A 15,201-nucleotide genomic window follows, 5' to 3' on the forward strand; every position below is an offset into this window, starting at 1 on the left:
CAGCTCATCGACGGACTGCAAAAGAAGGTCTCTGTGAAATATGATACCCTGGACCATATTTAAGCTCTTATTGGGTGTGACATTTACAGATATATCCCGCAGCTTGTCACAAGCGAGTAATTCCCATGAGGATGATGTTTTAATCAAGACTGACCCAGGTCTCATTTTGGACAAGCCCTCCACCTCCCCGAACTTGTCCTCTAAATGCTCAACAATAAACTGAGGCTTCATCGTCGTGAAAGGTTCCCACCAGCTCTCAAACATACAAGGTACTGGGGCAAATAAGATGATCTGCCTTCCTTAGCCTGACATTCCTCCCATGGTGTGGCCAGTGAGGTGAACAATTTTCTGTCATACTTCTGTGCGTTGAATTGAGCTAGTGATCGCTTAGAGGCTGCTGGTGTTTCACCACCAGCAATAGACGATGGACTACACTTCATCGCGTGTCATCTGCCATGATGCCACCCACTCCGACAGGGGCCCTACCCACAGCCACCACCCACCCTCAGCAAAAGCCACCTGACAGGATGGACATTGCCGGGAGTCCCGATGCCCCACGGGGATGGACATCTACTCCTTGGAATACATGGGGAGTTAACGGTGCAGGCATCAGCAGAGTGATCCCTGTGTGGTCAGGGGGCTACTACCAACAGGGTACATGGCAACCACAGCACAACATATTGGCTACCATGTTGGATATCAGGTGCAAAGAAGTCCATGGTCATTGTCGATGCAGAAATCGACACTGCATAGTGAATAGTGTCCTTGCCCAGGGGATGGAGAATGGGCATGACTGCAATGCAACGACAAGAAAGTGGGCTAAAGATGTCAATGCACAATGGACACCATGCACTTTGTAAGGCGCCCTTCCCAAGTTGGCTCACTCTTCAGGAAAATTTTGAAGATTGGAGGTCAGATCTTACAGGGGACCATCACATAAAGGCAGGAATACCTCTGGCCTATTCCAATCCCCAGACCCACAGGGGCGAAAAATCATAAGAGTGAGCAAAATATAATACAGAAAGCTAGGTGGTAGTTTGTTTAGGAACTATGTTGTTCAAGTGCCTCTAATGCAGTTAAATTTTTACATCATTGTTTGCTATGATATGGAGACAAATGGTGGATTATATACCCATTATATCAGTTCAGTGAATTGAACCTGAACCAACATGTAATTGTGACCTTTTTTTTCCTGATTATTGATTTTTCAAGCTGATTCTGCATTTTGTAATCTAGATCTTTAGATAAAAAAGGAGTTTAAAACTGATCATTTTACAAAGACATAGCTCATGTGCTTGTACTGAATTATACCATATATGTCTATGTGTGTTGATAAAAAAATGCTTCTGCTAGAAAAACATGTTCTTCAGTAATGCAGTGACTATTGTGTTAGCCTCCAAAATGGAAAGAGTGTTATATTTATGCACTGTATTAATAGGCAATGGTATTGCACATAAACAATGTAGATTTGAAAAGTTCCAGTTGCAAGAGAGCACTTGCATGGCCATCATCAGGTCCATTTGTTCTGTTTCAGTGATGAACCAGTGATTGTTGACTTTTGAAGTTGAGTAGTGCCAGTTATTGTAAAACCTATAATATTACAAAATCTGTAAAATCAGACTTCTATTTTTATTATTGGTTTAAATGTAAACAGATTAGAGGGTACAGTGGAATTCCAGATCAACAGAAACTTCCCCTTGATGAAAAGAAGTTTTCAAAAAGTCACAATGCTCAGGAAAATTAGAAATATTTTTACTTTTCCTTTCCACCCTGAAAATCTGTAACTAATTATTCAAACATTTTCATTCCAATACCCAAATTATTATTTTAACTGCTGGCATCTCTCTTCATTATGCAACCATAGCATCCTGTGAGGCTCCTTTTGAAGAGAGATTAAGGCTGTGATTAAGATTGTTATCAAGTCAATTGTACTTTGGTCTGCAGAACATCACAGTTTCTTGTGATCTTCCTTAACAGTGCAGCTAATAAGCAAAATGGGCTGGAGGGAAGAAGAAAAACAGCAAGCGTTTGTAAATACACATTTGTATGTAACGAGAAAAGTTAATTTTAAAAAAGTGATAAATGAAGAATGGTCATAATCAGGTGTAACATTGCTTCAGCTATACCTGCGTCCTTCGAAGTGGAGGTTGCCTGCCTCCAATACAGGGAACCAGTCAACCAGTGTTATTTCTTCTTCCTGAAATAAATTTGTTCTGTTTAGGTTCTATAACAACAAATAAGCAAATTTACAAAAGTTACATAATATTATAATATATCATATTTGAAGCAATTTGCCAATCATTGCATCGGTTCAAAAACTTATCAACACTTTATGTGTTTATGCAGTACTTCATAACAGACGACTGTCATTTGTGAAAAGACTGAAGATCTATTAATATTGATTGTCTGGTCATCACCATATAATGTAATGAGGATCATAACACATTTTCCTTGCCGGAAGCTAGTACTTACTTCCGTACCTACCTTTTTTGCGTTAAGGCACAGACCTGACTGTGTTCATAAGCACCCATGTCATAACCTTAGAACACCTTTATGCGAAAGATGTTAAGAGCAACTGTATGTTAAGCTCAATCAACAGAAGGAAAGAGCTAAAATCAAGAACTACTACTTGAAGAAACATCAATAAAATATGCCGTAGTGGCAGCAGAGATCCCTAAACAAACATTAAATGTCCTTTGCAAAATTGCTATCATTTATATAAACAATCTGCACGTTGCATGCTAAAATAACCAGTAACTCAGGTGGAAAACATACAATTAAACATAAGCAGTTCAGGAAAGGATATCGGATCAGAAAATAGCAAACCATCAAGTTATTATTATGACCAACGCAAAGTGGTGGGAGATCACCACTCAACAAATGGTGATGGCTAAAGAGACAGTGCCCAATAAACAACCTAGTTAAAATGATCATCTTGCAGTGAAAGAGCCAAGAGGTGGCCAGCCGAACCGTTGGGAGAGGTTAAGTCAATGGAGCTTGTTCCAGTAAAGAGAAAACCAGTGGTGATGCAAAAGTGACACCATCTACCAACAGACAGCAACAAGAAGATCATCTGAATCAATGGAAGAGCTGGCAGGTTGAGGTAGGACTGCAGTCTTGTCACACATGAGAACAATGTGACGAGGAACCCACAAGAAAATCATAGTGGCTCCCTCAAAAACAACAACTGTAAGCTTCCTTGGACTCTTCCAGCACAATGAGGATCTGAAGGCTTGTGAGAGAATTGGAGCATATGACACAATTCAAAGGTGTATATTGTGAAATGTGCTAGGTGGTCCGAAAGAGCACAAAGAGCTCTGCTTTAAAAATCTAGCAGTTTGCAAGAAGATCGTACCAAAAATGGTCAGTGCCAACGATAAGGCACACCAAACACCATGGACTGCGAGTCGTCAGTCTACATGAATATGCTACCACTAAATTGGGTGCAAAGGTTGAGGAGCTAACAGCAATAGATCAAATCCATCTGCCTCCCGAGGAAAATACTTTGAAGTCCAAGATAAACACGGGCAGCTACATGAAGCAAAAGTGGTGAAGGGCTCACACCAAACAGGAATGTGGCAGACTGCACGAAGCTAAGCTGTTGGAGCAGTAGCCAAAAGCAAACTCTGGAAGGTAATACGAGAAAAATGTGGCCTGTACTGGCAGTTGAAGGAGGCATCAAAATAAAGGGCACAAGATGGGTGGCTGGGCACAACACAACAAATGGCAATCATATCCACTGAGGAGAAGATCATGCCAGTAGGACAGCTCCAGTTAGGCAGCTTCTGCATAGAAGCTCTCAACCAGACTAGTGTAAAGGTTGCCAGTAGCCCAACATACTCCACAACAGTAGACTGTGTTATGACCATGAATAAATGAAACCCATATAGTCTAGTTTCAAATGGACATGGGATTGGTATAAATGGAAGACGTAACGATAGTGGAAGAAACCCACTGTGACACTAGAAATTCATACAAACTGTTTTTTTCAATAGAAAAGCAAAAACAATTTTTGATCCTGCACAAGTAGAGGATCAAGACATTACCACGGATGCCACACAAGGATACAAGTCCATGGAGAACTGCTTAAGATAGCTAAGTCATTGACCAATAAGGAAGTTGGATATGCCTGTGGGAAAACAGATCATGGAAGTGTTAATGGGGACAGCAAAGATGGTCAGTTGGATCTACATCTACATCTACATCCATACTCGGCAAGCCACCTGACGGTGTGTGGCAGAGGGTACTTTGAGTACCTCTATCGGTTCTCCCCTCTATTCCAGTCTCCTATTGTTCGTGGAAAAAAGGATTGGTTGGTTGGTTTAGAAGCAGGAGAAGGAACCAAACTACAAGGTCATCGGTCACTTGGTCCTAATAAAATAATGCCCCAAGTGTGAGGATAAAATGGACGAAACATATAACACAAAACAGAAAGAAAGAAAAAGCCAAAACAGTGAAGAGGCGGCAACGAATACTAAGAGAAAAAAAAGGGTACAGAAAAGAAACAGAAATACGCTAGAAACAAAAGACAGTAAAACATGAAAGCAGATTACAGTGGCTGACCAACCACAAGAATAAAAAGGGAAAGCCAGCCACTCTGTAATACATTAAAACCTCCACCCTAAAAGCACTAGGGTGGAGGACACAGACCAACAAAATACATGCACTCAAACCTACACTGAATTATGAAACACACTCTCACGAATATAACGTAAACAAAAACTGCAGTGGAGGCATTCTCGCCCAACAACAAAGGCAGGGTACTGGAAAAGTTAAAAGTCTGTCACAGAGGGGCTAAAAGTGGACAGTACAGCAAGAGGTGGGCAACTGTCATTTGGGAGCAACAGCAACACTGAGGTGGGTTCTCGAGACGGTGTAGGTGACCATGTGTTAGCCACATATGGCCAGTGCTGAGCCGGCAGAAGACAGCCGATTCCCTGCAAGAGGCTTGCATGGAACACTTCCACACATTTATAGTCTCCTTAATGACATGCAGTTTGTTGTACATGCCGTTATGCCATTCCGTCTCAAAATGCCGGAAAACCCTGTGATGTAAGGCATATCGTATTTCAGCTTTGGAGAAGCCTATCTCCAGAAGAAGTTTCTACATTGCCTGCCAGCATGTCAGCAAGTTCTTTGCCCAGGATTCCAACATGTACTGCAGTCTACACAAACACTATCGAACAGCGGGTCTGTTCCAAGGCATAGATGGACTGCTGAATGGATGTTACCAGAGGGTGGTGAGGGTAGCACTGGACGATAGCCTGTAGACTGCTCAATGAGTCAGTACACAGGAGAACTGACTCGCCAGGGCATGAGTGGATGTACTCAAGAGCATGAGATGTGGCCACCAGCCCTGCAGTGAAAACACTGCAGCCAACTGGCAAGGAGTGCTGCTCAATATGTCTTACATCATCAGATGCAATGCATACGTGTCCATCAGCCACTGCGCCGTCAGTGAAAACCACTTCACAGCCACGAAACACGACAAGAATCGAGAGGAAGTGACAGCAGAGAGTGGTGGGGTTAATGGAACACTTAGGGTCATGCAAAAGGTCCACACGAAGCTGCGGCCAAGACATACACCAAGGAGGCATACATGAACAGTCCGCAAGTAGAGGTGGTAAAGGGAAGGACTCCAGTTCAAAGAGAAGAAACCGTATGCAAACTGCTATCGTAAACCCTGATCTGGGCCACTGATGCGGGAGATGGACTGCAATAGGAGACGGTAATTTGGATGCTCAGGGGAATTATTAATGTGTTCTGCATAACTGGTGAGCAGTTGCATGTGTGATCTGCAGTGGATGGAAACCAGCCTCCACCAGTGCACTAGTCACCGAGTCGTCCTAAGGGATCCTGTCGCTATTCAAACCCTACAGTGGTGCACAAGGCCACGTAAGTGCAATGCTGAAGGCACTGTCGAACCATAAACCACTCTCCTATTATGAATTCAGGATTGGACAAGGACTCTGCAGAGCTGCAGCCGTGTACAGCGATCTGTACCCCAATTTGTGTTGCTCAGGCAATGGAGGGCATTGAGGTGATGCCAGCACTTCTGCTTAAGCTGATGAAGATGAGGGAGCCAAGTCAATCGAGCGTCAATAACCAGTCCTAGGAATTGATATGTCTCCACTACAGTGAGTGGATCATCATTAAGGTAAAGTGCAGATTCTGGATGTATGGTATGACACCGACAGAAGTGCATGACATATGACTATGCTGCTGAAAACTGGAAGCCATTAGCAAGAGCGCATGGCTGTGCATTATGTGGTTCACTGGAGGCGCCACTCAGCAATAACATTAGTGGAGCAGCAATATGAAATGCAGAAGTCATCCGCATACCGAGAATGTGAGATGGAGGGCTGACAGCCGCTGCTAGACCATTAATGACCACTAAAACTAGAGAGTCACTCAATACAGAGCCCTGCAGGACTCCATTCTCCTGGATATGGATGGATCTATGGGAGTCACCAACTTGGACATCAAAAGTACGGAACGATAGGAAGTTTGGGATAAAAATCGGGAGTGATCCCCGGAGACCGCACTCAGACATGGCAAGGATATGACATTGCCAAGTCATGTCGTATGCTTTACAGAAGTCAATAAGGACAGTAATCAAGTGTTGCTGTCTGGAAAAGGCTGTTCGGATGGCAGACTCAATGAAAACAAGATTATCCGTGCTAGAGCGACACTGGCAGAAGCCACCCTGACATGGAGCCAGCAAGCCACGTGACTCCAGGAAACAACCAGGACCCAACCCAACTGCCGACAAACCATAAATTCCAGCAGCTCACAAACAACGTTGGTGAGGCCGATGGGCCGATAGCTATCCACATCAAGAGGGTTTTTACTGGCTATGAGGACCGAAATAATGGTGCTCTCCCGCCAATGCGATGGAAAGATGCCATTGCACCAGGGCCATTGAAGATGACAAGCTTTTAGTCAGATCAGAGATGTTTAATCATCTGGCTGTGGATGCGATCAGGCCCAGAAGCTCTGTTGAGACAATGCGCAAGGGCACTCACTGAGGAGCTCACACTCTGTAAATTGGGCGTTACAGGATTCACTACAGCCTGTAGTGAATGAGAGGAAGTTCCCCTCCAGCTGATGTTTGCATGTGTGAAAAGCTGGAATGATAGTTGCTCGGCACAGAACCTGCGAACCACATAACTAGTAATTTACAGGAACATCGGGGACAGCTGGTGGGGCCTGTCACCCGAAAAGAGGTTTGATCTCTGCCCCCATTTGTGAAGGTGCCGTGTGACTCACAATGGTGGAGACATATCTCTCCCAACACTCCTTCTTCCATTGTTTGATAAGGTAGCAAACATGTGCACAAAGCCATTTAAATGCTGTGAGGTGCTCCAGGGCAGTGTGCCACTTCCGCAGCTGTAGAGATCACTGATGCTTCTTAATTGTTTCAGCGACTTCCGTCGACCTCCAAGGGACTGCCTTATGCCTCAGGCACCCTAAAGAGTGAGGGACCACATTTTCTGTTGCAGAAACATTTGTGCTAGTCACCTGCTTAACCATCAATTCCATGTTATGGTGTAGGGGAGATACAGCGATGAAAGCAGAGATTAAAGTTCCCCAGTCCGCTCTGCTCAAAGCCCATCTGGGCACGCATCCATGTGCCTGATGCTGGGGCAGTGACAGGAAGATGGGGAAGTGGTCGCTAGTACACAGTGGATAGATGGGAGAAGTCCTGGGCTGCAAATTGATAAATGAGTGGGCGAGTAACTACAATGAGCCACACTGAAATGTGTTGCGGCCCCAGTATTTAAGAGGCAGAGGTCGAATTGTGGCAGTAAAGTTTCAACATCTCTGCCATGGCCAGTAGGCATGGTAACACTCCACAAGGGGTTATCAGCATTAAAATCCTCCAGAAGTAGGAAAGGTTTAGGGAGTTGACGAAGCATTCCAGCTAATACATTCGGCGGTACTGCACCATCTGGAGTAAGATATACACTGCAGAAAGTTATTTCCTGCACCATCCTTATTCTGACAGTCACAGCTTCAAGAGCTATTTGAAGCACATGTTCAATACACACCGAATTTAGGACACAAACGCAAACTCCACCTGTCCCTCGATTACAGTCGCTACGGTTCCTGTAATATCCCTTATAGCTGAGACGGGCAGGGATCCGCATTTCTGAGAACCAGAGTCCTTGGAGGGCAATACAGATAGCAGGTGAAAGCTTAACAGTTGCTGTACCTCAGCCAGGCGATGGAGAAAACTGCCGCAATTCCACAGGAGGATGACATCATGAGACTGGGAAGGCAGGGAACATTCAATGAGGCAGTTTACATCTCAGTCACCTGCTACCACTGATTTATTGCCTGAACAGTCTATGTCCATTGTGTCTGAGTGTCTGGCGATCTCTAGGTCCTCAGTGGATGCCAAAATGCTGACCCCATCCTCAGTCACAGAACTTGTAGGTAGCGGTGGTGTGGGTGCCACTGCAATTTCCTTCGCCTTAGGCGATTTCTTTTTTGATTTCTCTCGCTGTTGCTTGAGTTTCCCTGGCTCAGAGTACTTCACTGGCTCAGTCTCTGGGACTGAGGATGAGGGTGAAGCCCTATGACCAGCTGCTTTGGGGCTCTTAAGCCATTGGCAGGTGTCATCTTTCCCACCAGACGATACCTGAGAAGGTAGTGACACAAGGGACCCCTTCATAGCGAGAGAAGTCAAAGAAGATTTGAGTCTCCAGATTAGAAGTGGCGGTGGACGTTTCTGGAGGGGGGGGGGGGGGGGGAGCGTGGGGTGTTGCTGTTGCTCCCAAAGTAGGTGGTTGGGTGGTGCAGGAGCAACAGGTAGGGAAATGGCCCGTACCATCAAGGGGGCAGGTGTAGTCTTCTGACTCTGAGATGTGACATGGGTTGGCGGAGCTGATGGTGCCACAACTGTTGTAGCAGCATCATAAGAACTGACACACAAAGGATGCAGGCATTCAAATTTTCTCGTAGCTTCAGTTTAAGTCAGTCCTTTCTTTCTCGAGAATCCTGCAGTCAGGCAAGTAAGGCAAATGGTGCTCTCCACATTTGACACAGATGGGAGGCGGGGCACATGGAGTATTGGGATGTGACTGGTGTCCAAAATCTCGACATGTGACACTGGAAGTACAGTGGGAAGACATATGGCCAAACTTCCTGCACTTAAAGCACTGCATTGGTGGAGGTATACAAGGCTTTACATCACACTGGTAGATCATCACCTCGACCTTCTATGGCAATGTATCACCCTCACACTCCAAGATGAAGGCAGTGCTGGCAACCTCATTATCGTTCAGAACCTTGTGGACATGCCGGATGAAATGTACACCTAACTGCTCTAAATTGGCGTGCACCTCATCATCGGACTGCAAAAGAAGGGCTCTGTGAAATATGATACCCTGAACCATATTTAAGCTATTATGGGGCATGATGGTTACAGAAACAGCCCCCAGCTTGTCACAGGCGAGTTATTCCCGTGACAGGGCAGAGGATGATGATTTAATCAAGACTGACGCAGATCTCATTTTGGACAAGCCCTCCACCTCCCCAAACTTGTCCTCTAAATGATCAACAAAAAACTGAGGCTTCATCGTCATGAAAGATTCCCCATCAGGTCTTGAACATACAAGGTACTGGGGCAAATAAGGTCCGCTTCCAGCCTTACCCAGACGTTCCTCCCATGGTGTGGCCAGCGATGGTAATGATTTGAGCTTGTACTTCTGTGATTTGTATTGAACTCGTGATCTTTTAAAGACTGCTGGTGTTCCACTACCAGCATGACATGGAGTATGCTTCGTCACATGTTTCCAGCCCTGATGCCACCCACACCGACCAGGGGCTCCCCCACAGGTGCCGCACAGCCGCAGCAAAGGCTACCTGGCAGGATGGCCATGGCTGGGAGCCCTGGTGCCCCAGGGGGATGGGCATCTACCCCTTGGCATATGTGTGGAGTTAATGGTGCAGGCATCAGCAGAGTGATCCCTTTGTGGTCAGGGGGCTACAACCAACACGCCACAATGCAGCCCCACCAGAACCGACTGCCTACCATGCTGGATATCAAATGCAAAGATGTGTGTGGTCTTCTTCGACGCCCAAATCAACACTGTATAATGTATGGTAGAAAACTCACCCAGGAAGGTGTCCTCGACCTGGAGATCTACGTCTACATACACACTCCACAATCCACCATATGACGTGTGGAGGGTACCTTGTACCACAACCAGCATCTTCTCTCCCTGTTCCACTCCCAAACAGAATGAGGGAAAAATTACTGCTATATGCCTCTGTACGAGCCCTAATCTCTCTCATCTTATCTTAGTGGTCTTTCCGCGAAATGTAGGATGGCAGCAGTAAAATTGTACTACAGTCAGCCTCAAATGCTGGTTCTCTAAATTTCCTGAGTAGCGATTCATGAAGAAAACAACTCATTTCCTCTAGAGACTCCCACCCGAGTTCCTGGAGCATTTCTGTAACACTCGCATGATGATCAAACCTACCAGTAACAAATCTAGCAGCCTGACTCTGAATTGCTTCTATGTCCTCCCTCAATCTGACCTGATAGGGATCCCAAACTCTCGAGCAGTACTCAAGAATAGGTTGTATTAGCATTTTATAAGCGGTCTCCTCTACAGATGAACCACAGCAGTATAATTTTTACATGGCTGTATTTTTTATCCAGTAATTCACTTCCTCTCCTAAAGAGCTATTCAAAAATGTATCACATTATACCATTCATTGAAACACAAAGTTATTAATTACGTAACACAACAAGGACTTTGTGCCCAGGATCACAAACTCTTCCACTTCCTGGAGTTGTCAGAAAACAAATGAAAACCAAGTAAACACATAACATAAGCTTTGACTCTTCTGTACCATTGCTCAGGAGAAGAACATTCAGAGGTGCTCAAAGTGGTGACCCTGGACACCGATACACTGGCACACTCATTGAATGGAAGAATTACTTACTGCTTCCAGTGTTTGTGCTAAAGAGAATTACAAGCAAGCTCAATACGTTCCTGGCTATTCTCTGGGGTTGTTGGAATATAGCCATAGACAACATCCTTAATGCATCACCAAAGAAAATGTCAGGACGATTTAAATCAGGAGACCTAGCATGCCAAGTAACTGTTCCTCCTTGACCAATCCATCTGGCAAGATACCTTCGATTCAGAACACTATGTGGATGCAAGACATTATGTGCTAGACATCCACCATGTTCATACCACATAAGCATTCTGGTCCTTAGCAGCACTTCATCCAAAAGTGGAGGAAGAATTCATCTCAAGAAGCTGGTATACGCTGTTCCATTTAGACTACCGTTAATGAAATAAGGGCCAATAATTGTAGTACCAAGCATCCCACACCAGATATTAACTCTACATTGACACTGACGTTCCCCCTATCTAAGCCATTGGGGGTTGATGCTGGACCAATAATGCATGTTCCCTGTATTTACATGTCCTTTTTTGAGAAGGAACATTCATCGGTAAATAGAATATTGGAGAAAGAGTTTGGTTTGTTGATGATTTGCTGCTGTGCCCACTGACAGAAGTGTACATGATTCTGGAAATCATTCCCATGTAGTTCCTGACGTAGGTGTGCATGGTAAGGATGGAAATTGTGATGTGTAAGAATATGATGTACACTGGTTTTAGGAATGCCAATATCGTGTTCAAGCTGTCATGTGCGCACATGGAAATTCATAGCTATAAAAGTGAGAACAGTGACTTAGGCAGCTTCCTATGTGGAAGTTCAATGATGATTGCGTTGTTGTGGGTCGAATCTTCCCATTTCCTGAAGCATCGCAACAAAACGAGAAAATATACGCCAGGAAGGTGGGTTCTTATCAGGATATCACTATCTGTACAGTTCCACTGCCTGTGTAGCATTTCGCCTACCTTCAATGACAATGACAACAATAAAAGAAATGTTACGACAATGCAGTCTGTATGAAGGATAGCCTTTACTGTATGTGTACTCTACACATCAGTATTTAAAAGGATTAAAGTACCATACTAAATGTACCCTTATAAAAGAACAGTATTGCAATTATTTTTCTGCTAACTTACACTCCCCATAGGTGAGTAGCATTTCTAACTTCTCTTTGTTGGTGTACAATCTACTCGCAAAACTCCAACAGCAGTGGTTGACGGAATGACGGGTGTGAATTTTACTTATTTTTAAATTTGTCCTCTGTCAATGTCAGCACGTGGATGTGTTCCATTACCATGAGTATCTCCACTAAGCACTGGGAGTGACATCATCAGTTTTGTGTTATGTAATTACATAATTTTGTGTTTCAGTGAATGGTAAATTGTGATACATTTTTGAATAGGTCTTCAGGAGAAAAAATTTAGTACTGAATAAAATATACAGTGTGCCATTTAAAAGAGTCATTCCGCTGTTCATATCTTTGTAAAAAACAAAGCTACAACACAGGCAATCATGCTAATTGATGTCCCTCTGACAGCTAAAGAACATTTACTTTAAACATTTTGTAATTTGCATCTGGACAAACAGTTACTCGAACTGGTCAAGATAAATGGGACACCCTGTATACAGCATCAATAACTTTTTATCCACTTCATGCAGCTATTCTACTTGTCCATAACTATGCCAAAATGACCAAGAGGTAGGATGGGTTACGGAAATAGGAAGGTTCCTGGTGTCAGTGACATGTTGCTGCAGTTGCTCACAAAATTTGCAACATTTGCAGGAGGTCAACACTTCAGCATGTTGTTACTGTAGTTGCTGCAGCAGTTTCTGCTGCTGCTGCTGCAGCTGCTGCAGCGACCATAATTACATAAACTGGTTCCCCAAGATGATGCAACTGGATCAACGGATGCACAAGACACATTTGTCACCAGTTTTACAACTCATTCTCAAGGTGCAGGTTCAGATGCATTAAGTCAAAAACTAGGGGACAACATGACGCCCAATCCAGCGTATAACAAGTGGCCAACAGGAAGAATTCAAGCTTTTTGAAGAACTGAAACAACTGAAATGACACACTAGCCAGAAATGTGAGCATCAGATGTAATATGCCAAGAGACGAAATCAAGAGTGTTACCCAAAACAGGCAAACATATATGAGTGGTAGAACATCAGCAGGCCTGGCTTCTAAGCAACCACACTCCCAACAGCATTAAGTCAATGGTTACCCTCTCTTCACACCTCATAAACCAGAGGCTTTTCCAACATACATGATTAAATCATGCCCCGTCAGCAGACACTGTTACTGCAACCACTTTGTTGGCTGCTAGCATCATTGGTTCTGAACTGTGAAGGGGTTAGGCAACTCAAGGAAAATGACTAATGAACCAAGGTTGAGGCAATGTAGGGTACAATGTAGGGAAGTTTGCTCCTCAGCAGTTCAGAAAAGCTGGTGTTAGTATCAATAATGCAGATGGCACAGGCTGTGAAGCAGTCATTTCATGGAAGAACATTGTGTCAGGCAGCATGCCCGACAATGGGGTGGTCTACCTGTCTCTCAGCAACAGTTTCTCAGTGGCCATTCGTATGGAAATACAGCTTCTCAGTTGTCATGCCCATGTAGAATGCATCAGAGTGGTGGCAGCTTAGCTTGTAAATCATGTGACTTGTCGCATAGGTAGACTTGCCTCTTGATGAGGTAGGTGATTTTGTGATTGGTCTGGTCTAGGTGGTGGTGGTGGTGGTGGTGGTGGATGTATGGGCCAGGATTTGCATCATGGTCTATTACAGGGATATGGGAAAACATACAAGGGAATATGAGCAGGCATTTTAAAGGAATGAATGAATATATTGTGTAGGTTCAGTGGACAGCAGCATGACACTGTTTGAGGAGTGGGAACGATAGTGGGTAGGTCATTCCTCATTTCAGGCCACAAAAAGAGGTAGTTGAAACCCTAGCAGAGAATATGATTCAGATTCTACAGTCCTGGGTCATAATGAGTCATGAGGGTAATGCTCCTCTGCAGCTCGGCAGTGGGACTTTAGGAGATGATGGGTGACAGGAGAAATCTCCTGGGACTCATCTCTCCAGTCATCCCATCACCCCCAGTTAGCCCAACCATCTGGCCACAGAGGAGTGTTCTCCATGTTACTACCACCCAGGAATGGATCAACTGAATCATATTCTCCAACAAGATTTATGAACGTGGCCTGAAATGAGAGATGTCCTACCCACTATCCCTCCTACACTTACCACAGTGGTATTCTGCCACCCACTAAAACTACACAATAACTTCGTCTATCGCTACACAACCCCTGTTCCCAACCCCTTGTCTGATGGCTCATATTCCTATAACAGACCAAGATGTCCCATACATCCTCCTCCTCCACCACCATCACCAGTCCTGTCAGAAGCATCAACTATCCCATAAAATGCAGGGCTACCTGTGAAACAAGCCATGTGATATACAATCTAAGCTGCAAACACTGTGCTGCATTCTACTTGGGCAAGACCACAGACAAGCTGTCTGTCTGCATGAATGGTCACCAACAAAGTGTCCTGAAAAAACAACAGGGCCTCACAGTGGTTGAGAGCACTGTCCAAAATTGTGTCTTAATGACTGCATCCACTGATGTGCTTCCTACCAACATCAGCTTTTTAGAACTGTAGAGATAGGATATATTGCAGGGTGGGTTCCTATGTTCCCATAAACCTCCTGGTGCATCCTGCACCTACTTAACTGTTTCCCTGTTCCCAGTCCAGCATCACACAACCTTATATTCCACAAAAGCATCCGTAGTCTGCAGTGTAGTGCATGGTAGGGTGTAGTTTCCATTCTAAGAATTGTTCGGGATTTTTTCATATTCCATTCATGTATAGATCTTGGAAAGAATAACTTCTTAATTCATCTTCCTCAAAATCTATGAATGATATAAATATGGGTTTGCTTTTCTTCAAGCTATTTGGATGGGCAAATTCTAAAGTTAGAACTGATATTTCTGTAGAACAAAAACTAACCTTACAGAGATAATGTTCTATCTGTTTATAGATTCAGTATGATTTTGCACTTTTAATCTACATTTCATAACAAATTCTGGTCCACTATCACATCTGTCCCTCAAAATGTCAGTTTAAAATGTAGTGTAAAAATTCAATTTCACCATTAGATAAATTGGAAATTTTCAGTGTTCCCAGATACAACAATTTTTTATGGTAACTAACATTTCTTCTTTTTCTTCTTCTTATTATTATTATTGTTCATTTTTTAACCTATT

This window comes from Schistocerca americana, unplaced genomic scaffold (genome assembly GCF_021461395.2).
Source record: "Schistocerca americana isolate TAMUIC-IGC-003095 unplaced genomic scaffold, iqSchAmer2.1 HiC_scaffold_18, whole genome shotgun sequence".
NCBI classification, from domain to species: Eukaryota; Metazoa; Arthropoda; class Insecta; order Orthoptera; family Acrididae; genus Schistocerca; species Schistocerca americana.